The 23,582-nt window shown below is 45.9% G+C and overlaps 1 protein-coding gene and 1 non-coding gene across 2 annotated transcripts in view; both read right to left on the reverse strand.

Moving 5' to 3' along the window:
* The window catches only part of LOC124716956 (BTB/POZ domain-containing protein 9), a 125,597-nt gene that overhangs the window by 98,492 nt on the left and 3,523 nt on the right, over positions 1-23,582 (reverse strand). The window lies entirely within an intron of this gene.
* On the reverse strand, positions 22,666-22,740 carry Trnas-cga. The gene has a single exon. It is a non-coding gene; the product is annotated as a tRNA-Ser (tRNA).

Raw genomic sequence — 23,582 nt, forward strand, 5'->3', positions numbered from 1 at the left:
CAGCTGTTCCCAACAGCTACCGCACCAATCATCAATGTATCGTGGCCAAAGAGTACAATACCGCTTGTTGCTAGGTATAACCTCGTCCTGTGTTAACACTGCATCCATTTTGAGTGGTTCACCTGCTGTAATTTCCAGAGGCCTTCTAACCTAAAAGTCTGCCTAGTTCCCTCCACATAGCCCTTGCTATTCATGTAATCACATCTTGTGTTAGTACAGCCCTGACCTATAAGGCGGAACCTGAAAACTCACCATCCTCTGGCTCATGTCAAGGAATCTGCAGCCTGCACAATCACAGAACCATCTGCGCCTTTGATTCAGATTATCCACTCAGCTCTGTACCAAAGGTTGGTAACAACATAATAATAATTACTGTTTTATCATCTCATGTGGACTTACTTAAAACCTGCTGAGATGTATTTTATCAAAAGTTGTCTTAACCTTATTGATGCCCATATGACATAGAAGACAAAACTACCTCATTTTACACAGGTAGTCATCACGGAGTGCTTGTATTTCTATTACAAGGGGGTCTTATAAACTGCCACTTTTCGATGTCCTTAAACGTCACAGCGACAACACCAATTTCCTAAAGGAGCACAACTCTATTCAGTTTTTTTAAAAAAAAGCTCAAAGTTAGAAGATACCAGAGTGCTGTGAAGAGCAAACCATTTTGCTCTACTTCACTGACATGCCCACGTTCATGAGATTGATGATGGTTCCTTCCGATTTTTTTCTAACTTTTATCTGAAGTCAATATCTGTTATCATATTGAAACATCATTTAACAAATATTGACACGAACCACAATTTTTTAATCAAAATAACGTTTTCATTTTTTATTATTATTATTGAGATTATGAGATCAACAGGAAGTGTAAAATGGCTAAGCAGGGATGGCTAGAGGACAAATTTAAGGATGTAGAGGCTTATCTCACTAGGGGTAAGATAGATACTGCCTATAAGAAAATTAAAGAGACCTTTAGAGAAAGGAGAACCACTTGCATGAATATCAAGAGCTTTGATGGAAAACCAGTTCTACGCAAAGAAGGGAAAGCAGGAAGGACAAGTGTTTCATTCCTTTTGAACATATTCTTAAGACAGTTACAGTTCCTACCACAGTGTCAGGAAGACAGTACAATTTGCCACTCAATGTACAGAGTACAGTAGCTAAAGTGTGGGAGAACTTCTGTTCGAAGCACAATCGACTGGTTTTTAGCAGTTAAGGTGCAGTAAACATTAATGATAGGTTGTGTTAATCTGTCTATATGCTGTTGCTTAGTGATTAAACAGTTGTGGGAGAGGAAAAGAAGAGGCAGAACAGTTTACGATATGTTTTTACAAAATTGTGTTGTGGAACAATGGTGACATCACCAAATACATCTGTCAACTTCCATTGTACACAAATGTCTTGGAATAACATGCTGAAATTTTGAGATATATATAATTATAGTCTACTTATGTAGTGTACGAAATTTGGCTTGGATATCACTTGTCCCTTTTGTGCTACTACACTTATAAAATCCATGCTTTTCAGGTAATTTTTCAAATTTTTGCATTTTCGTATGCATGTAACTCAGTTTTTGTGACTGATATGGGCATGATGAGTTCTGTTTGTGTTTAGGCCACATTAAGCTTACCACAAAAAAATTTATACCCTTTTTGAGTGAATTATATTTGGCATAGAGGGCACTTACAATATGTACCTTTCAACGTATTACATTTTTTTAATCACATTTTGGAATTTTTTATTTTCCCTCAGAAATATGTTGTTGGTGTTTTTATTCACAGAGTGTGTTCTGTAAGTGGATGTTATTGGGTTGTAAAAATTTCACTGGACTGTGCGGAATAGTTCCAAAGTTATTAAGACCTGAAGTTGGGTCTGAAGATAGATTGCCAGATGCGGGTTGCAATTTCTGGGTCACGCCACCTTCTTTCACAAGCCATAATTCTGGAACTAATTGGCAGGGGAAGCGAACACTTTGGACATGTGTTGCACACAGGGTAGCATTGGTGTGCTAAATTTCAGCCACATCTGAGACTATCAGCTGGAACATTTTCTCAAATTGGTTGAATTGACATGGAATAACCCTACTATATAACTAAAAATATTTAATTTATTGGGAAGGTTCACTTTTCACGAGATTAGTAATTAAAAATGAAAACATTATTTTGATTAGAGAATTGAAAATCATGTCAATATTTCTTAATCAACATTTGAATTACATGAGGGAAATCCCCTTTTAATCTGAGTAAAATGGGATTTCCCTCCATTTGTAGGCCAATCAGCTTCAGTATTCTTTTAAAGAGAGGTTTCGAATCATGTTACACTATAAAGTAATCATTGTGTTTCATTAATTTAATAGTGTCATGCACACTGCAAAGCAAAATTAGTAATTCAAAAGTAAAATTTTACTAATTTGGTACATTATTTACAAAACGTGTATTTGTGACGCCCTGTACCTCCTGATCCCATTGAGACCCCACGACAGAATACTGCTATATGTATTAAGACATTACAAACTATATTTGATAATTTTTTGGAATTTTTAAAATAGCCACTTTGAGAAATTTAAATTTTTAAGATTTTCAATTGTTTCAAAATTGTAATGCCTACCGTGTGGCGTATCATATTAAAGCCCCACTCAACAGCTTTAAAATGAGACAACTCCCGGGTTTATATCATCACTGGTTGCCAGCCTATGGGCATCTAAAGGTGCCAAAATATCAATTTTCTTTCCAAAAAATTTAAATCTTTAAAAATCAATAACTTCAAAAATAATTGCACTGTATAACTGAAATCTGGTATTTTTTCATAAGTCTATGATATATTGCTGCATATCAAAAATCATGAAAACCTGAGACATCAATTCTGAAAATCCAAAATTGTGTTGACTGACATGGAATGACCTGTAAGTAACCTCGGTACGTCATGACAATTGCCATCTTCATGAATGTTTTTGTCAAATTTAATTTTCTATGTATTACTTTACAGGGTTTCTTAAAATTTCGTTCTGATGAAGAAATCCTTAGAAGTGTCAAAACCTAGAACAGTGTACCTAACGGTTATTTGCAACCGGCTGGCTGTACGATTCCTATATTGAAACTTACATATAGTTGCTGAGACACAGCCATGTTTAAAACTGTCTATCAGTTGTGTTACTAACCCAAGGAAAGTTCACTTACGGTAAAAATTACGTATTGGACCCCCCCCCCCCTCCCCTTCCCTTCCCCCCAATATGGTTTTCATACTTCATGTGTAATATATATACAAAAAATGCATCAAAATACTCTTCTGACACTTTCCCATTATGTAATACAAGTTTTCTAAAATTACCTTGCAGTTTTAGTGTTTACGATGAAAAGTTCATTAAATATGGCGAAGCACAGTTAAACACGGCGTGGGCATAAACGTGTGGCTATGCTAAACCTCGGGCTATGCTACAGGTCAGTCTGTCGTCTTAACAAGTACCACATTTTCCTGATCACAACGGCCTGAGACAGTACTCGTGTGCATGATTCATACTTGTGTCAAGTTCTGCGTGTCTGCTACTTCAGAACACGATTGGCAAAAAGCATTTCTTTTCACTGTGCCTGTCTGTGACAACCTCTCCTCTACACAGCGAGTAATAATCTGTTATTTTCATAATATTATCATTATTTCATCCTGGGCTTTCCATTGATTTTAAACTATTTTGCTACAAAAGAAGAGAAATTACAGCCACTGTGTAAATCATCTTTAATGGACACACCAAGGTAACATAGTATTACAATTAGAACTTGTGTTGTGTGGTGTTATCATTGCAGCACAGTTCTGTTCATGGATGATAGTCAAAGAGTAATCACTGGATTCAAACAAATAAAAATTAATTAGATTTAGGGACATGTGGCGAATTTTAAGAGACATACTGTCAGAGTAAATGTGCACGTATAGAAGTCTAGTCTGCACATGCTGTACATTATGTGGATGAAGTAAATTGCCTATGCACAACTAGTCACACTATTGTTGTAAGGTTTATGCCTTCAGCAGCACCAACTCTTTGTACTTCAATTTAATTATCATGATTTATTCCTTGCTTCATGGCCATCCACATACGTTGTGTGAACTGTGAGAGGTCTACTAGAATCCCTTATTCTCGTGCAAATGAGCAAAGTCATGCCTGCAAATTACTGGGATAAGCCACTGAAATAACTGCCCCCCCCCCCCCCCCAATGGAATACAACTATGAAAAAGTCAATTGGCAATGTGGCAATGTACCTGTCAATTAACACCGCAGTTTAAATTGTAGCAGAATATCGTATCTGCCACTCTCAGTGTAGGTATAATAGGACTCCATTTTATACATATGAAACGACTTTTGCAGGAGCCCATCTGCTGTGCCTGCCAAAGCATTATCATCAGTGGACTAGCAACACAGACAAATAGAATCAATAGGAAATCATTAGCAAATGCTGATAGTTCTTGACACGGGTAAAATTCTCCACATCTAAAGTATGCCAGACGGAAGTTAATGGCAGCACAGTGTGCCCTGATATGAAACTTCAAAGCAGATTAAAACTGTGTGCCGGACCGAGACTTGAGCCTTTGCCTTTCAGAGGTGAATGCTCTATCGACTGAGTTATCCAAGCACGGCTCATGACCCATTCTCACACTTTAATTTTGCCAGTACCTCATCTCCTACCTTCCAAACTTAACAAAAGTTTTCCGGTGATACTTGCAAAACTACCACTCCTGGAAGAAAGGATACTGTGAGACATAGCTTAGCCACAATCTGGAGAATGCGTCCAGAACAAAATTTTCACTCTGCAGCAGTGTGTGTGCTGATCTGAAACATCTTGGGAGATTACAACTGTGAAGTTTGGAAGATAGGAGACGAGGTACTCACAGAAGTAAAGCTGTGAGGATTGTTCATGAGTCATACTTGGGTAGCTCAGTCAATAAGCACTTGCCTGCGAAAGGCAAAGGTCCTGATCTCATGTCTCACTCCATCACACATTTTTAATTTGCCAGGAAGTTTCATAAATTAATATAATGTTTCTCTAGCTTTGACTGGTATTATCTCCTTTAAGAATATGACAATTTTTTGGATAGCCTCTATACCATATAGGTGTGAATAACACCAAACCATCAGTATAGCAAGTTATAGTTGCAAAATATTGACACAAATTATTTGCTGAAGACATGAAAAATTGGTAGACGACAACTTATGACCAGACATTAAATTGAAGACAGGCGCACCTACAAATAAAATAGTTCTTGAGTTTCCAATCGTGTCAAACAATTAAAATTGCAAGAGCTTCTGACCATTGTCAAGTGGCATGACTGCCGGTGGACTGTTTGTACGCCCCTTATATACACTAGCTGATGACTGATGTCACTGAATGCCTGCGTCAACGCCATATATGGACATGCATCGAGCCATCACTTGATGCGCAATTTCCCAAATGTGGAGCGAGGAGATCGGCAAGCATCATGTTAAAAACTCAGGAGATTTTGTCAACAGAATCAACAGTCGTCAACACAGTGAAGACAACATTATGGTAGCACTGTTTACTGCGAGTTTACAATGGGTAGCCCATTAGCTCCAGCTGTTCCAGACCTCTTCTTGGATAATTTTGAGACTACTTCCCGAGACATAACGCCATTAAAGCTTGGCTCTTTATTTCACTATGTTGGCGACATATTTCTCATTTGGCCCCACAGACGTGATAAACTTCACAAGTTCTTAGAGCAACTCAACAGTAACGAAGTTTACCAAAGACGTAGAAACTGACGCTCCATTGCCCTTCCTCAACATTCTCGTCTGCCGCTTACGAACTGGATGCCTCGACCACAGCATCTATAAAAAAGCCACCCACACCGATCTGTACTTTCACACCCTTGGCACAGCAGCACACTGATTTACAAAGTTTGGTGCATTGTGCAAGAATGATATCAGATGCTGATAACCTGCGCCATGAGTTCGGCCACATACACAAGGTCTTCAGGATGGATGGTTGGTTGGTTGGTTGGTTTGGGGGATTAAAGGGACCAGACTGCTACGGTCATCGGTCCCTTGTTCCAAAATTTCAAACACCCACACAGAATAAAAAGGAACAATGACAAAGATGACAGACAAAATAGAACAAGAAGACGGAGACAGAGACCAGACAAAAGGAAGTAAAACTCACACAGAGTGTGACAGTGGTTGGCCGACCATAGAGACAAAAAAAGGAAAAGGCAACCACCGAGAAACACATTAAAAACTCAGTCTAAAACCGTAGGCTAAATGCCAGACTCAATACAAAAAAGGACAAACACTTAGATTAAGTGATAAAAGCCGCCTGCCCAAATAAAACGCAAAACTAAGCCTGTCAAGGCAGTGTCATCTGTGAAAAGGGGCAGGGAGCGTATCAGGCAGCGCAAATGTCTGCCTGACCACAGCTAAAAGGGAACAGGCCAACAAAATGTGAGCCACTGTCAAAGCCGCCCTGCAGCGACATAGAGGAGGGTCCTCCCGACCCAGTAAATAACTGTGTGTCAGTCGGGTGTGGCCAATGCGGAGCCAACAAAGGACAACTGATTCTCTGCGATTGGATCGCATGGATGACCGCCACACAGTCGTCGTCTCCTTGATAGCATGGAGTTTATTGGGTGTGATCAGATTGCGCCATTCAGCGTCCCATAGCACAAAAACTTTGCGGCGTAAGAAGGCTCACAAATCTGTCTCTGGGAGGCCAACGTCCAGAGATGGTTTACTGGTGGCCTCTTTCGCCAGGCGGTCAACATTTTCATTGCCGGGTATCCCAACATGGCCTGGGGTCCACACAAAGACCACAGACCGGCCGCAAAGGGCAAGAGCATGGAGGGACTCCTGGACAGCCATCACTAGACTAGGGTGCGGGAAACACGGGTCGATAGCTCGTAAACTGCTCAGGGAGTCGCTACAGATAATGAAGGACTCACCCGAGCAGGAACGGATATACTCTAGGGCATGAAAGATGGCGACCAGCTCAGCAGTGAAAAACGCTGCAGCCAGCCAGCAAGGATCGTTGTTCATAATGGTCCCCTCGAGTTAGAGCATAACACACACGACCAGCAACCATCAAACCGTCAGTGTAAAACACGCCTACGTGGCTAGGATGGAATAAAAGCGGCGCCGGAAGGCCTCCGGAGGGACTGAGTCCTTCGGGCCCTGTGCCAATTCGAGCCGAAGGCAAGGGCGGGGCACACACCACAGGGGTGTATGCAGAGGGGACCGGAAAGGTGGAAGACGGAAAACCCCAAGCCCCGAGAGAAGCTCTCTGACGCGGACCACGATCATACAACCCGACCAGGGCCGACGTTCTGGGAGATGTATGACCAATTGTGGGAACAGAAGACGACAGTTAGGATGCCCGGGCAAGCTACAAACATGCCTAGCATAAGCGGCCAGTAAACGTTGGTGCCGTAACCGCAGTGGAGGGACACCAGTCTCCACAAGTATGCTGTCCACAGGGCTGGTCCGGAAAGCACCAGTGGCAAGTCGGATCGCGCTGTGAAGAATTGGGTCCAGCACCCGCAACACAGATGGGGATGCTGAACCATAAGCCAGGCTCCCATAATCCAGGCGGGACTGGATTAATGCCTGGTAGGGCCATAAGAGGGTAGAGCGGTCGGCACCCCACCTGGTGTGGCTCAAGCAGCCCAGAGCATTAAGATGCCGCCAACACATCTGCTTAAGCTGCCGAATATGCGGGAGCCAAGTCAACCGGGCATCAAAAACCACACCCAAAAAGCGATGTGTCTCCACCACAGCAAGAACTTTCACAGCAAGATAAAGCTGCGGCTGAGGGTGAACTGTTCGTCGCCAGCAGAAATGCATAACACAGGTCTTGGCAGCCAAAAACTGGAAGCCATGCGCGACAGTCTAAGACTGCGATTTACAGATAGCACCCTGCAGCTGACGTTCAGCAGCTGCAATGCCAATGGAGCTGTAGTAGAGGCAGAAGTCGCTAGTATTCAAGGACGCTGAGACAGACATTCCCACCACCGCAGCGAGCCCGTTAATCACAATTAAAAACAGGCAGACACTTAAAACAGATCCCTGTGGCACCCCATTCTCCTGAACTCGCGAGGAACTAAGGGAGGCCGCGACCTGCACGTGGAAGGTTCGATGCGACAGAAAATTTCGGATGAAAATCGGCAATGGACCCCGAAGACCCCAACCATGAAGCGTAGAGAGGATGTGATGGCGCCATGTTGTATCGTACACCTTCCGCATATCGAAAAAGACAGTGACGAGGTGCTGACGGCGGGCAAAGGCCGTATGGATGGCTGACTCCAGACTTACCAGATTGTCGGTGGCAGAGCAGCCTTTACGGAACCCACCCTGAGATGGAGCTAGAAGGTCCGGAGACTCGAGGACCCAACTCAACCGCCAGCTCACCATTCGAGCAACTTGCAAAGAACATTGGTGAGGCTAATGGGGCGGTAGCTGTCCACCTCCAAAGGGTTCTTGGCAGGTTTCAAAATGGGAATAACAATGCTTTCCCACCATTGCGATGGAAACTGCCCCTCGACCCACAGACTGTTTTTTAGGTCGAGGAGGCGTCGCTGGCAGTCCACTAAAAGGTGCTTCAGCATCTGACAGTGGATGTGATCTGGCCCAGGAGCTGTATCAGGGCAAGCAGCTAGGACACTGTGAAATACCCACTCACTGAATGGAACATTGTAGGATTCAGGATTGTGGGTGCAAAATGAAAAGCTGTGATGTTCCAACCGCTCTTTAATGGAGTGGAAAGCCAGTGGGTAATTCAGAGATGCGGAACTGAGAGCAAAATGGTCTGCTAAGCGGTTGGCAATTATGTTGAAGTCAGTACAAATTGCCCCATTCAGTGAGAGCACAGGGACGCTGACAGGGGTCCGATAGCCATAGAGGCATCTAATCTTTGCCCAGACCTGCGATGGAGAGACATGGAGGCCAATGGTGGAAACATACCGTTCCCAGCACTCCTGCTTGTGTTGGAGGATAAGGCGGTGGACCCGCGCACGCAGCCATTTGAAGACGATGAGGTGTTCTATGGAGGGATGTAGCTTGTGATGCTGGAGCGCCCACCGGCGATCTTCCCAGCGATCTCAGGCGACCACTAAGGCACAGTCCTCCGTCAAGGGGACCCAGAAGAATGGGGAATGGCAGATTCTGGGGCAGTAACGATGCCGGTGGTGATTGAGTCAACCACCGCATCAACGGCTTCATTAGAAAGAGGCGCAATAGTGGCCATGGAGGAGAACAAGTCCCAGTCAGCCTTATTCATAGCCTATCTGCAAGGGCGCCAGAAGAGTGACGCTGTGGCAGTGACAGAAAGACCGGAAAGTGGTCACTACCACACAGGTCGTCATGCACACTCCATTGGACAGAAGGTAAGAGGCTAGGGCTGCAGATCGAAAGGTCGATGGCGGAGTACGTGCCGTGTGTCTCGCTGAAATGTGTGAAGGCACCATCATTTAAAATGAAAAGGTCGAGCTGTGTCAATACATTCTCAACGGTGGCGCCTCGACCTGTTGCCACCTACCCACCCCACAGAGGGTTATGTGTGTTGAAGTCGCCCAGTAACAAGAAAGGTGGCAGCAATTGGGCTATCAGCGCAGCGAGGACATGCTGTGGGACATCACCATCCGGTGGAACATACAGACTGCAGACAGTAACAGCCTGTGGCGTCCACACCTGAACAGCGACAGCCTCTAACGGTGTTTGTAGAGGGACAGACTCGCTGTGAAGAGAGTGAAGGACATAGATGCAGACGCCACCAAATACCCTTTCATAAGCTGCCCGGTTCTTATAATAACCCTGATAGCCACGGAGGGTGGGGGTTCGCATCTCTGGAAACCAAGTTTCCTGAAGAGCAATGCAGAAGAAAGGTTTAAGGCTGATAAGTTGTCGGAGCTCAGCGAGATGGTGGAAGAAACCGCTGCAGTTCCACTGGAGGATGGTATTTTCCATGGCTGAGAAAGGCATGAAGGGACTGGAGAGGCAGATTACGCCACTGGGTCACCTGCTGCCTCCAATGGAGCACCTGTGCAAGTGCTATCCATTGTGTCTGAGAGACCGGAGAGATCGAGGTCCTCAGCGGACGCAAGAATCTCCACCACACCCTCAGATGCAGAGCTTGTAGGTGCCACCGCAGGTTCCTTGGTCTTACGGGTCTTCAATGTCGTTTTCTCTTGCTGTTCCTTTGGTTGCCGTTGCTGGGAGAGCTTATTGGAGTCAGTCTCCGGGACCAAAGACGATCGCGAAGCTCGACGTCCAGCGACCTGTGGCTTCTTCAGCCACTGGTGTGTGTCTGCTGTGCCGCTGGTAGGAACCTGGGAAGGGAGTGACCCAAGGGATCCCTTCCGACCGAGAGAAGCCGAAGAAGACTTATGCTTCTCCGGCTTAGAAGTGGGGACTGGTGGCCCCGGTGATTGAGGGGGTGCTGCTCCCGAGGTAGGTGATGTGGGAGCAACAGTGGCCACCACCATCAAGGGGGCAGGTGTGGTCCTTCGGTTCTGAGAGCTGACTGTATGTGGTGCAGCTGATGGAGCTGGAGCAGGAGTGACAGTGGCAGCATAAGATGACATCATGCGCACGGGATGAAGCCGTCCAAATTTCCGCTTAGCCGCAGTGTAGGTCAGTCTATCCAGGGTCTTGTATTCCATTATTTTCCGTTCCTTCTGTAGGATCTTAGTCCGGCGAGCAAGGGGAATGGTGCTCTCTGCAGTTGACATATATGGGAGGCGGGGCACATGGAGTATCAGGATGGGATGGTCGACCACAATCACGACATATGAGGCTGGAAGCACAGCGAGAAGACATATGGCCGAACTTCCAACACTTGAAGCACCGCATCAGGGGAGGGAAATATGGGTTTACATCACAACGGTACACCATCACCTTGACCTTCTCAGGTAATGTGTCACCCTCAAAGGCCAAGATGAAGGCATCGGTGCCAACCTGATGACCCCTCGGACCCCGGTGGACGTGCTGCACGAAATGGACACCTTGTCCCTCTAAGGTGGCGCGCAGCTCGTCATCAGACTGTAAAAGAAGATCTCTGTGAAAAATAATGCCCTGGACCATATCTAAGCTTTTATGCAGGGTGACAGTAACAGAAACATCCCCCAGCTTCATACAAGCGAGCAAGGCTCGTGACTGGGCAGAGTATGCTGTTTTGATTAAGACTGACCCTGACCGCATTTTGGACAAGCCCTCCATCTCCCTGAACTTGTCCTCTAAATGTTCTACAAAGAACTGAGGCTTCACGGACACAAAGGAGTCCCCGTCAGCTCTGGTACAGACGAGGTACCAGTGAAACTTCCTGGCAGATTAAAACTGCGTGCCAGACCGAGACTCGAACTCGGGACCTTTGCCTTTCACGGGCAACCAACTGAGCTACTCAAGCACGACTCACGCCCCGTCCTCACAGCTTTACTTCTGTCAGTATCTTGTCTCCTTCCTTCCAAACTTTACAGAAGCTCTCCTGCGAACCTTGCAGAAGGAAGGAGACGAGATACTGGCAGAAGTAAAGCTGTGAGGATGGGGCGTGAGTCGTGCTTGGGTAGCTCAGTCGGTAGAGCACTTGCCCGTGAAAGGCAAAGGTCCCGAGTTCGAATCTCAGTCCGGCACACAGTTTTAATCTGCCAGGAAGTTTCATATCAGCGCACACTCCGCTGCAGAGTAAAAATCTCATTCTGGACCTTTCACAGTCATTCATAGCCCGTCGTTCCTCCCACGGTGTGGCCAGGGAGGGGAATGATTTGGGGTCATACACATTAGCCTTAAAGTGAGCTTTTGAACGCTTAGAGACTGATGGTGTCTGGCCACCAGCAAGAGAAGATGTGCCACGCTTCATTGCGTTTCATCCACCCTGATGCCACCTACTCCGACCAAGGGCCTTCCCCACCGGTGCCACCCAGCCACAGCAAAGGCTACCTGGCAGGATGGCCATTGCCCGGAGTCCTGATGCCCCAGGGAGATGGGCATCTACTCCTTGGCATTCGTGGGGAGTTAACAGCGCAGGCATCAGTAGAGCGATCCCTGTGTTGTCAGGGGGCTACAACCAACAGGTACATGGCAGCTCTACCACAACGGACTGGCTACCGTCGTGGTCTCCGCAAAATGCAACACTACAATGCATCGTGAAAATTGCACCAAGGAACACATCCTCGCCCAAGAGATGGAGAACGAGTGGGACGGCAATGCGATGATGAGAAAGCTGGCTAGAGGTCTTAATGCCCGACGGACAAAATGCACCATGTAAGGCGCCCTTCCCCAATTGGCTTGCTCTGCGGAAGAATTTGGAAAGATGGAGGTCAAACCCAACAAGGGACCATCACATAAAGGCCGAAACGTTTGATACTTTTTTTTTTTTTGTGGTTTTAGGGCGCACAATTTCAATGGTCATTAGCGCCCAGACTACGTTAAGAATGCACCACGAGGCACAAGTTTAAAACAACAACTAAAAGGGAAAACACGATAAAAGACAGACTGACAGGCATAGGATTAAAAAAACAGCATAATCAAATGTCCTTAGAGAGGTTTGTCAAATTGATAAAACGAAGAACGCGAGCAGCTGCTCGTGGGTCATCCGCTAAAATGGCATCTAGAGTACATGGCAGGCCAAGATCAAGACGCAGCGTGTTAAAATCCGGACAGGACGTTAAAATGTGGCGGACCATCAGCAATTGCCCACATGGGCAGAACGGCGCCGGCGGAGCCGTCAGCAGATGGCGATGGCTGAACCGGCAGTGTCCAATGCGTAACCGGGCCAAAACGACCTCCTCCTGCCGAGAAGGGTGGGAGGAGGACGTCCAAGCCACGGGAAGAGGTTTCAAGGCCCGAAGCTTGTTGTCCGTAAGTGCAGCCCAATCGGCATGCCACAGCGATAAAATGCGCTGACAAATTACCCTGCTACAATCCGACGAAGGGACACAACAAGAAGCTGTCCGAGGCTGGAGGACCACAGCCTTGGCCGCGGCATCTGCAGCTTTGTTCCCAGGGATACCGACATGGCCAGGAACCCACATAAAGCTAACCGGAGAACCGACGTCCACCAGCTGCTGAAGAGAGCGTTGGATCTGGTGCACGAAAGGGTGAACTGGATACGGATCACTGAGCTCTGGATGGCGCTCAGGGAATCGGAGCAGATGACATAAGCAGAATGTCGGTGGCGGCAGATGTAAAGAACAGCCTGGTAGAGGGCAAAGAGCTCAGCTGTGAAGGCCGAACAATGGCCATGGAGCCGGTATTTGAAACTTTGTGCCCCGACAATAAAGGAACACCCGACCCCGTCATTGGTCTTTGAGCCATCTGTATAAATGAAGGTCACATTAATGAACTTCGAACGAAGTTCGACAAAACGGGAGTGGTAGACCGACCCGGGGGTAACCTCTTTTGGGAGCGAGCTGAGGTCAAGGTGAACGCGAACCTGAGCCTGGGGCCAAGGTGGGGTGTGGCTCTCGCCCACTCGAAAGGTTGCAGGGAGTGAAAAATTAAGGTGTTGAAGGAGGCGACGAAAGCGAACTCCAGGGGGTAGCAGGGCAGAGACATACAACCCGTATTGACGGTCGAGAGACTCGTCAAAAAAGGAACGATAAGACGGGTGGTCGGGCATTGACAGTAGCCGACAGGCATATCGACAAAGCAGTATATCGCGCCGGTAGGTGAGTGGCAATGCGCCAGCGTCAGCATGAAGACTCTCTACGGGACTAGTATAAAACACTCCGATCGCAAGTCGTAAACCCCGATGTTGTATGGAGTTGAGGCGGCGTAAGATGGATGGCCGTGCAGAGGAGTATACGAAGCTCCCATAATCCAGCTTGGAGCGGACGATCGACCGATATAGACGAAGAGGACGGTTCGATCCGCTCCCCACGACATACCACTGAGAACACAGAGGACATTTAAAGAACGGGTACAACGGGCAGCCAAATATGACACATGTGGAGACCAGCTAAGTTTCCTGTCAAATGTAAGACCTAAAAATTTTGTCGTCTCCACGAATGGGAGAGCAACGGGACCGAGTCGTAAGGACGGTGGGAGAAACTCTTTGTAGAGCCAGAAGTTAATACAGACCGTCTTCTCGGCAGAAAAACTGAAGCCATTGGCGACACTCCAGGAGTAAAGACGGTCAAGAGAACACTGAAGACAGCGCTCCAGGACACGTGTACTCTGCGTGCTGCAATAGATGGTAAAATCGTCCACGAAAAGGGAGCCTGATACATCAGCTGGGAGGCAATCCATTATTGGATTGATCGCTATGGCGAAGAGAGCGACGCTCAAAACTGAGCCCTGTGGCACTCCATTCTCCTGGTGAAAGGTGTCTGACAGGACAGAACCCACACGAACCCTGAACTGTCGATCCATTAAAAAGGAACGAATAAAAAGAGGGAGGCGACCGCGAAGACCCCATGTATGCATGGTGCGGAGAATGCCCGCCCTCCAACAGGTGTTGTAAGCCTTCTCCAAATCGAAGAACACAGCCGCGGTCAGGCGCTTCCGCAAGAAGTTATTCATAATGAAGGTCGACAAGGTAACCAGATGGTCAACAGCAGAGCGGCGCCTACGAAATCCACATTGTACATTGGTAAGTAGGCGTCGAGACTCGAGCAGCCAAACCAAACGAGAGTTAACCATTCGCTCCATCACTTTACAGACACAGCTGGTAAGCGAGATGGGTCGATAACTGGAAGGCAAGTGCTTGTCCTTCCCCGGTTTAGGAATCGGGACAACAATAGACTCGCGCCAGCATGCGGGAACATGTCCCTCAGTCCAGATGCGATTGTAGGTACGAAGAAGAAAACCTTTACCCGCAGGAGAAAGGTTCTTCAGCATCTGAATGTGAATAGAATCAGGCCCTGGAGCGGAGGACCGTGACCGGGCAAGTGCGTTTTCGAGTTCCCGCATGGTGATTGGGGCATTATAACTTTCACGATTCAAGGAGCGGAAGTTAGGTGGCCTAGCCTCCTCTACCTGTATGCGGGGGAGGAAGGCAGGGTGGTAATGAGCAGAGCTCGAAACCTCTGCAAAAAAGCGGCCGAAGGCATTGGAGACATCCTCCGGGGCCACAAGGACGTCATTCGCGACCATCAAGCCAGAAACTGGTGAGTGGACCTTAGTGCCAGATAGCCGGCGCAGGCTACCCCAGACAACAGAAGAAGGAGTAAAACTGTTGAAAGTGCTTGTGAAAGCAGCCCAGCTGGCTTTCTTTAATAATACGACGACACTGTGCACGTAATCGTTTATAAGTGATACAATTCGCCACTGTAGGGTGGCGTTTAAAGGTGCGTAAAGCACGTTGACGAGCACGTAAAGCGTCTCTACATGCTGCGGTCCACCAGGGGACCGGTACGCGACGTGGAGAAGTAGGGTGAGGGATGGAATATTCAGCAGCAGTGAGAATGACTTCCGTGAGGCGTGCGACCTGACGATCGCAGCTTGTGATGGTTTGATCCTGAAAGGTCGCCCTGGAAGAGAAGAGCCCCCAGTCTGCTTTGGAGATGTTCCAACTAGATGAGCACGGGGAGGGGGTATGCTGCAGGAGATGGATAACACACGGGAAGTGGTCGCTCGAATATGTATCAGAAAGTGCATACCACTCAAACCGGCGTGCAAGTTGGGTAGTACATATAGAAAGGTCTAAATGGGAATAGGTGTGAGATGTGTCCGAAAGAAAAGTAGGGGCGCCAGTATTGAGGCAGACAAGATTGAGCTGGTTGAAAAGGTCTGCTAACAGGGAGCCCCTCAGGCAGGATGCCGGAGAGCCCCAAAGGGGATGGTGGGCATTTAAGTCTCCAGATAACAAAAATGGGGCAGGTAGCTGAGCAATAAGCTGCATCATGTCTGCCCTGGTAACGGCAGATGACGATGGAGTGTAGACGGTACAAATGGAAAATGTAAAAGTGGGGAGAGTAATGCGGATGGCAACTGCCTGCAGGCCGGTGTGCAATGTGATGGGATCATAGTAAATATCATCCCGGACCAGCAACATAACCCCTCCATGAGCCGGAATACCTACCACAGGCGGTAGGTCAAAACGCACAGAGGTGTAGTGTGCCAAGGCAATTTGATCGCATGGGCGTAGCTTCGTTTCCTGGAGGGCTACGACGAGCGGACGGTGCAAGTGGAGCAGCAACTTCAAGTCCTCTCGGTTGGAGCGAATGCTGCGAATATTCCAGTGAATAAGTGCCATCGTAAGAAGAGAAGGAAGATGAAAGAAGGGGTCACCTCGAAGGCCGCTGAGGGCCTGGCTTCGAGCGAGCACTGCCACCGTTATCAGTAGGCGGACAGTCATCGTCCATTGGGTCTATAGGTTCATTGGCCATCTTGGTAAGATGGCTGGGAGGGGGAGCTTCCTCCGCCGGTGAACGGCCAGATGTTCGGCTACCAGCGGTGCGGCCAGGCGAAACGGATGACGGCCTGGGGCGGCAACCGCTGGGTGGCGCAGGAGAAGAAATGCGCCGTGGCGGAGAAGGAGAACTGTGCTTCTTATGAGCCTTCTTGGAAGGTCGTTTGGTGGAAGTACCGGTCGAAGGATGGGAGGTCGAGGCACGTAGGAAGTCTGCACGGGACGGTTCCTTCTTGAAGGCCCGTGCATCTGACTTCTGGGTCTTCGTCTTAGCAGAAGCTGATGAAGGGGCTGGTGTCTGTGGGGTGATGGGAGGAAGAGGAGACGTCGACCGCGCGATCTTAGCACTGGCCGAACGGACGACCGTGGTGCTGAAGGTCAGATCGCATGTCTGGGTAGCCACCTCCCTGGTAGTCCGAGGAGAGGCAAGGACAGTACTGTATTTCCCCGCTGGGAGCAGCGTGGGCTTCCTACTAGCCAATAGCTCGCGAGCAGCCGAGGTGGACACTTTCTCTTTGACCCGAATTTCTTGGATACAGCGTTCTTCCTTATAGACAGGACAGTCGCGGGAGGATGTGGCATGGTCACCCTGACAGTTCACACAACGAGGAGACGGAGGTGGACAGTCACCCTCATGGGCATCCCTGCCACAAGTGACATATTTAGCCGCATTGGAACAAGACTGTCGAGTGTGATTGAAACGCTGACACTGGTAGCAACGCATAGGTGTCGGGACATAGGGGCGAACAGAAATAACCTCGTAGCCCGCCTTGATGCGCGATGGCAGCTTAACACTATCAAAGGTCAAGAAAAGTGTCCGGGTCGGTACAAGGTCATTGTTGACCTTTTTCATGACCCTATGGACAGCCGTCACGCCCTGCTCAGCGAGGAAAGATTGAATCTCCTTGTCAGTCAATCCGTCGAGGGATCTAGCATAGACCACACCACGAAACAAATTCAAAGTTCGGTGAGCCTCCACCCGGACAGGGAACGTGTACAGGAGTGTGGCCCGAAGCAGTTTTTGTGCCTGAAAGGCGCTCTCAGTTTCTAGTAATAAGGTACCGTTACGCAACCTGGTACAAGATTTGACAGATCCGGCTATGGCATCTACATCCTTCTGGATAACGAAAGGGTTGACAGAGGAAAAATCCTTTCCGTCGTCAGATCGAGAAACGACGAGGAACTGTGGGGCAGGCGGTAGCACTTTTGTCACTGGTGGCTGGTCAAGTTTCCGTTTTTTGGCAGAAGTCGAGAGAGATGGAGTGAAATCCATTGCGGAGGAATCCCCCATGATTGCCAGCGTCTCCGATGGCGCGCTCCTTCCTTGTGGGGACCCTCTCAGAGGGCACTCCCGCCTTAGGTGAATGTTTACACCTCAGGTCACACCTCCCGAGTAACAGACGGAGGGACCAATCGGCATGGTCAGAAGGTATCAGCTCAGGCAATCACCCCTCCCTGGGCCTGGCCTTTACCAGGGGGTACGTGCGTGCCTTACATGTCTACCCAGGGCGGGGAATTACGCGTTACCCCATCATCGGCTACGCGTGCGAACGCGTGGGACGGCCTTCAGGCGCGCACAGGGAGGAAGGAAGAAGAGGAAAAAGAAGAGAGAGAGGGAGAGAGAGGACAGACTGTCTCAAACGCCGAGGCGGAGACCAGAGAAGGCAAGGAGAAGAAGGCAATGAGAAGGCAAGGAGAAGAAGGCAATGAGAAGGCAAGGAGAAGAAGACAAGGGAAAGACAGTGAGGTGGAGAAGAGCAAAGAAAGGAACCAACCAAAGGAAGGAAGAAACGAGAAGGGAAAAAGCAAAATGACCGCAAATAGAGGTCGTGGAACCGTCCATCTCCGGACGCAGGCGCTAACTACCCCCTTGAGGGGGAGGGACTCCTTTTAGTCGCCTCTTACGACAGGCAGGAATACCTCGGGCCTATTCTAATCCCCGGACCCGCAGGGGGGTGAGACTCCTTTTAGTCGCCTCTTATGACAGGCAGGAATACTGCATGCCTATTCTTACCCCCGGACCTGCAGGAGGACAAGGTCTTCAGGAACAATGGCTGTAACGTCTGTCAAATAAATAAAGCGACTCACAACAAGACCACTGATGAGGGGCAGGAAAAGAAACTTGCTTTCTTGCCATTCTGTGGATCTGTTCCAGGCAAGGTAATCCAGCTGCTGAAATGACACAAAATTAGATTAATCTTCAGGCCTCTGACGAAAATTCGTCAATTACTCACACAGTTAAAGATGCAGCAGGTCTCTGAACACCTGGGGCCTAAAATGCACCTTGCGAGTGTGGCCAGTCTTATGTCAGAAAGACAGTACGCACTGTGGAAAAACAGAGGAAGAAGCACGACAGGTTTTACCACCTACGCTACCCTGAGAAATCTGCTTTAGTTGAGCACGCTTTAGAAAACGGTGATCAGATAAAATCTGCCAAAACTTCCATTAAAGCTTGGACAACTGGCTTCTTGGATAGAATAATTAAAGAAGCTATTGAAATAAAGTCACCAATAACACCCCACATACAGACAATGGCCTGCAGCTCAGCACGGCGTGGGATCCAGCAATCGTGCAGTTAAAGCTGGCCCATAGAATGCAGAGTCAACATATATCCGTGTATGGCGATGCGAGAGGCACTAGTGTTGTCACAGCCGGCAGCTAGTGTAAGGGCCTTACCAGCAGCCCAGTTGCAGTCGTACCACTTAACAATGGCCAAGGAGTATTTGGCCGAAAGCTCATGCAATTCTAATTGCTTAACGAGACTGGGAATCCAAGAACTTTTTAGTCAACATTACCGCCCATGACGCTCTGCATTCTTATAAGGCATACCTTTGTTCATAGGACCCACAAATTTAGAGAATGCATTTTACTACACCGAATTAAACACACAATGAAATTATGAAGGTAGAAGGGATAAAATACAGCCAAAGTAGTAAGACCATAAAATGCAGACTGACAACAGAAGAAAAGAATTCATGAAAAGAAGGAATTTGTAAACATATTTGAAAGTCTTTTCTGAAGGTATTTGTACGCAGTTTAATCTTGTACAGAACGTAAACATGGACGACACACAATTCAGAAAAAAAGAAATGGGAGCTTTTGATACGTACTACTAAACAATACTGAAGACTTGATGGGTAGATCAAATAATTAATGACGTATGTAATCAAATTAAGGAAAAATGAAATGTATTGCACAATTTTGTTTAAAGAAAGGATTGGTTGATGGGACACATCCCAAGGCATCAAGGAATTAATTTAGTGATGGAGAGAAATGTATAGGAGGTAAAAAAATTATGGAGGGATAGGCACGAATAAAGAACGCAGGTCCAAAGGGCTGTAGGTTGCAGTAATTATTCAGGGATGAAGCAGATTGCACAGGATAGTGTGTGGCGAGTTGCATGAAACCAGTCTTTGGACTGAATATCACAATAAGCTAATTCATCCTTTATCATTTTAAAATGATCCTTGTAGAAATAAATTGGTGATACTTACCGAACCCAGCCAAAATGAATCCCACAATATAACATCCAGCCTCAATTGATTTGGAAATTATGGTAAAAGGCAGGATGAGGGCCAGTGGCATATTTACACGTTTCATGCAGTAGTGTGGTGGTCACTCGCCGTAAGGTACAATGGGGAGGAAAGAAGGCTTGTGTGTTACTGGGACTACTCAACCAATAAGAAAACTGAGGGCAAGCAAGGCATTTCAAAGGGATACTGTCACATTCTCATGCCTATATATCACATCTCCCTAATTCTAACACATTCGGAAGAAACAAGCAAACATTTTGACAACAAAGATTAGCCTATTACCGCAACTTACAACATGCTATCAGTTTTCAACCAAGCAACAGCCTCATAATCTGTGAAATATTCAGAAGAAACAAATACATGAGACTACAAATACTATTAATTTAATTGTGAGTAAAACTGTCATTTCAATGTAACCTAGGCCTCGGGCTAAGCTACATATCATTTTGGTACAACCAGGTTTCTTAGCTTTAACATTTGTTGACTCTGCCAACTTACAACCAAACTGTCACACTAACATAATCACAATCTCTTAATTCTTGTGTCTCATTTCACTTGCAGCAATTGAAGCTACACTATTAGCTCCCAACCTAACCACAACTTCATGCTTCATAACATTTTCTCAAAAAAGCAGTCAAGAAGAGAATTTTTTGCTATTTTGTAAAAAAACTGAGAAACTGACACTATTTCTATTTCGGCACTAGAAATTCATTTTCTTGCCCTTCATTGGTTATGTAACATATCATCCCACCAGCTATGCAAAACTGACATGTTACCAACCTATGAGCTGTAAAGAAACACCTCTGTCACTGGTGCTGGTCTTGATCTACAGACTTACCTAATAATGGCTTATCAGCTAAACTGAGATGAAGTCCGATATAAAATCTCAAAAACTGTGTTCTTCATGCAGGAAAGACTATCCCACATAGAAAACTATACATAAATTAATTCCATATCAACAACATAAAGCTGAAGAGACCAATACTTTTGACTCAGATAAATTTAATGAAGTACTAGTTTTTAAAATATCTCTTTCTGCTGGGAGAGACCAATTTCAATTATAACCATTATCAAACCACAACAAATTTACCCTGACAAGCAAGTACATACTGGCTCAGAGCAGTGGCTTCTATGTGGTATGTGTAAATTAATTTTAATCTGAGTAAATTAACTGATGTGATTATGGTTATTACTATAGAAACTGGTCATCGCCAATAGAAAGAAATTAAATTTAGACTGGTACTTTTTATCCTTATAATAAGAAAAAAAACAACAAAATTACAACAAGCTCCCAAAATTTCTTATTTCCAAAGATGTAAATGCAACCTCATCAGCTGTTACAGTATCACCACCAAAATTTCAATGAATTGGTTAAAAACAAAAAAGGCTATTCAAAGCAGAAGATGATGATCTTAAAAAAACTGCAACAATTGGTGGACTTTACCCTAGTGAACTGGAACAACATACAGTAATAAAACAATGAACTGATCAGATTACAAGAAGCTGATCAGATTACAAGAAGCTGATCAGATTACAAGAAGCTGATCAGATTACAAGAAGCTGATCAGAGAAATGATGGAAAAGTTAAATATATCCAATCATCAATAAGAAATACGCATTCTGGCATCAATTCCTCAGAGCTGATACATTAAAAACAACTATGAAAGAATTATATGTTTCAGAAAGAAATTCAAAAGCAGCAATGAATTGAAGGATGAAGGGATACTGACTTAACCAAAAGTTAAAGCATGGAAAGAAGGAAAGAAGCTTTCGGATGACACAGGACAATACATTACAGATTTTGTCCAGGGAAACAACCACCAGCACCAACTGTGCTTTCTCTTCAGTAGGCAGAATAAAGGTTCAAAAGCTGAAGTACATGCTACTGAGCAATTTGCTCCTTCACTGAAATGAGGACAAACTTAAGTGTTTCAGATAAACTTAAATGTAGGATATTCTTCTGGGTGGCGTTAACAATTATTAAGTCAGAGCTAGGATACATAGTGAGTGAGTGAGTGTGTGTGTGTGTGTGTGTGTGTGTGTGTGTGTGTGTGGTGGAGGCTGAAGGGGGGGGGAGGAGGGGGGGATTTACTAATTTTTGCTACTTTTAATAAATTCAGAGGCTGGTAACATAGTGAATACATATGTAAGAAAGTTAATAATTTATTAATTTTCTGGCATGCACACAGACAATGCACTGGCAAATGATCATGTTTCCCGTGCAACATCAAACAATGGAAAATCCAGGATAGAATGTAAGATAAAAATCAAACAATGGAGTGAATATTGTTACAAGTTTCCAGTGTCTTTTACTCACTATCTAACCAATTCTTGTATGGAAATGGGGGAAACACGATATGAAAATTTTTCATCCAGTGCGAAGAGAGATCGTGTCATGACTACTTATTTCTGTTTGTAATTTACCTTTGTTATTTATGTGTTCTGTGCATAAATTGTGACACCGTGACAAAGTATTGCTGAATTTGAGAAGTTTTGCAATATTCTGAAGAAAATGGCTCTTGCAAACACTGCCCTAGAACCTAAACCATGTTGCAGATGGTGCTGTTAGTTTATGTATGTTCCTTGTGTACAGGCTCTACGAATTTCAAAACATAAAATTATTAAGCTGAGAGCATTTTCCAGATAGGCTTAATCAATGCTGACATAATAGGAGGAGAGGTGATACTCCCATGTGGCGCGTCCCAGGTGGCAGATAGAGAGGTCCTCACCGGTTTACCGGCGGACTTGAGTGAAATAAAATAAGAAACTTCCTGGCAGATTAAAACTGTGTGCCCGACCGAGACTCGAACTCGGGACCTTTGCCTTTCGCGGGCAAGTGCTCTACCAACTGAGCTACCGAAGCACGACTCACGCCCGGTACTCACAGCTTTACATCTGCCAGTACCTCATTCTGAAATAAAATAGCTCTCGAGGACCATACACACCCTCTGCGGTTAACAATCGTAGTTGTAAATCGGAGCTTCCTCCAACTAAGGTTGATAACCTTCAAAAGTCAAAAATGGAAAGGTCTTTTAGGGAAAAATTCCACCATCCTGCTCAAAAAGGCGGGAAAAGGCTACATCGGATTCGGTGGGTAGTCAACTAGAAGACAGCAATGAATCAGAGCGTCTGCAACCATCAAAAAGCACACTAAAACACAAAAAGCAGATTAAACATGAGCAAATAAATTATATAGCAACTTACAACATAAACTCACTACTTCAGACCGGAAAACTCAAGGAGCTCACAGATGAACTAAATGAACAAAAAAAATTTAATAACAGGGATCCAAGAAATGAGAAACACCACAGAGGAACCATTCGAATCACAAGGATGCAGAATTTATAATGGGAAACCAGGACCAAGGGCAATGAAACAATGTCCCCAGTTTGGAACAGGGTTTTTAGTAAACATAAAAATAATAGATTCAGTAACGGATTTCCAAGCAGTATCACCAAGAATTGCGACTCTAAGCTTTAAAACAATGAATAAAATCTATACAATAATGAATGCTCATGCCCCAACAAATGAAAAAAATTGTCTAACAAAAACAAAGGAAGAGGTAGATAAATTTTGGGACCTTCTAGAACAAACTGTGAACAGATTAAATAAAAAAAATGTAAAAATCTTATTGGGAGATTTCAATGCTCAGTTGGGAAAAGAAAGGAAATATAAAGATATAATTGGAAAATGGAATTCACATAAA

This window comes from Schistocerca piceifrons, chromosome 9 (genome assembly GCF_021461385.2).
Source record: "Schistocerca piceifrons isolate TAMUIC-IGC-003096 chromosome 9, iqSchPice1.1, whole genome shotgun sequence".
NCBI classification, from domain to species: Eukaryota; Metazoa; Arthropoda; class Insecta; order Orthoptera; family Acrididae; genus Schistocerca; species Schistocerca piceifrons.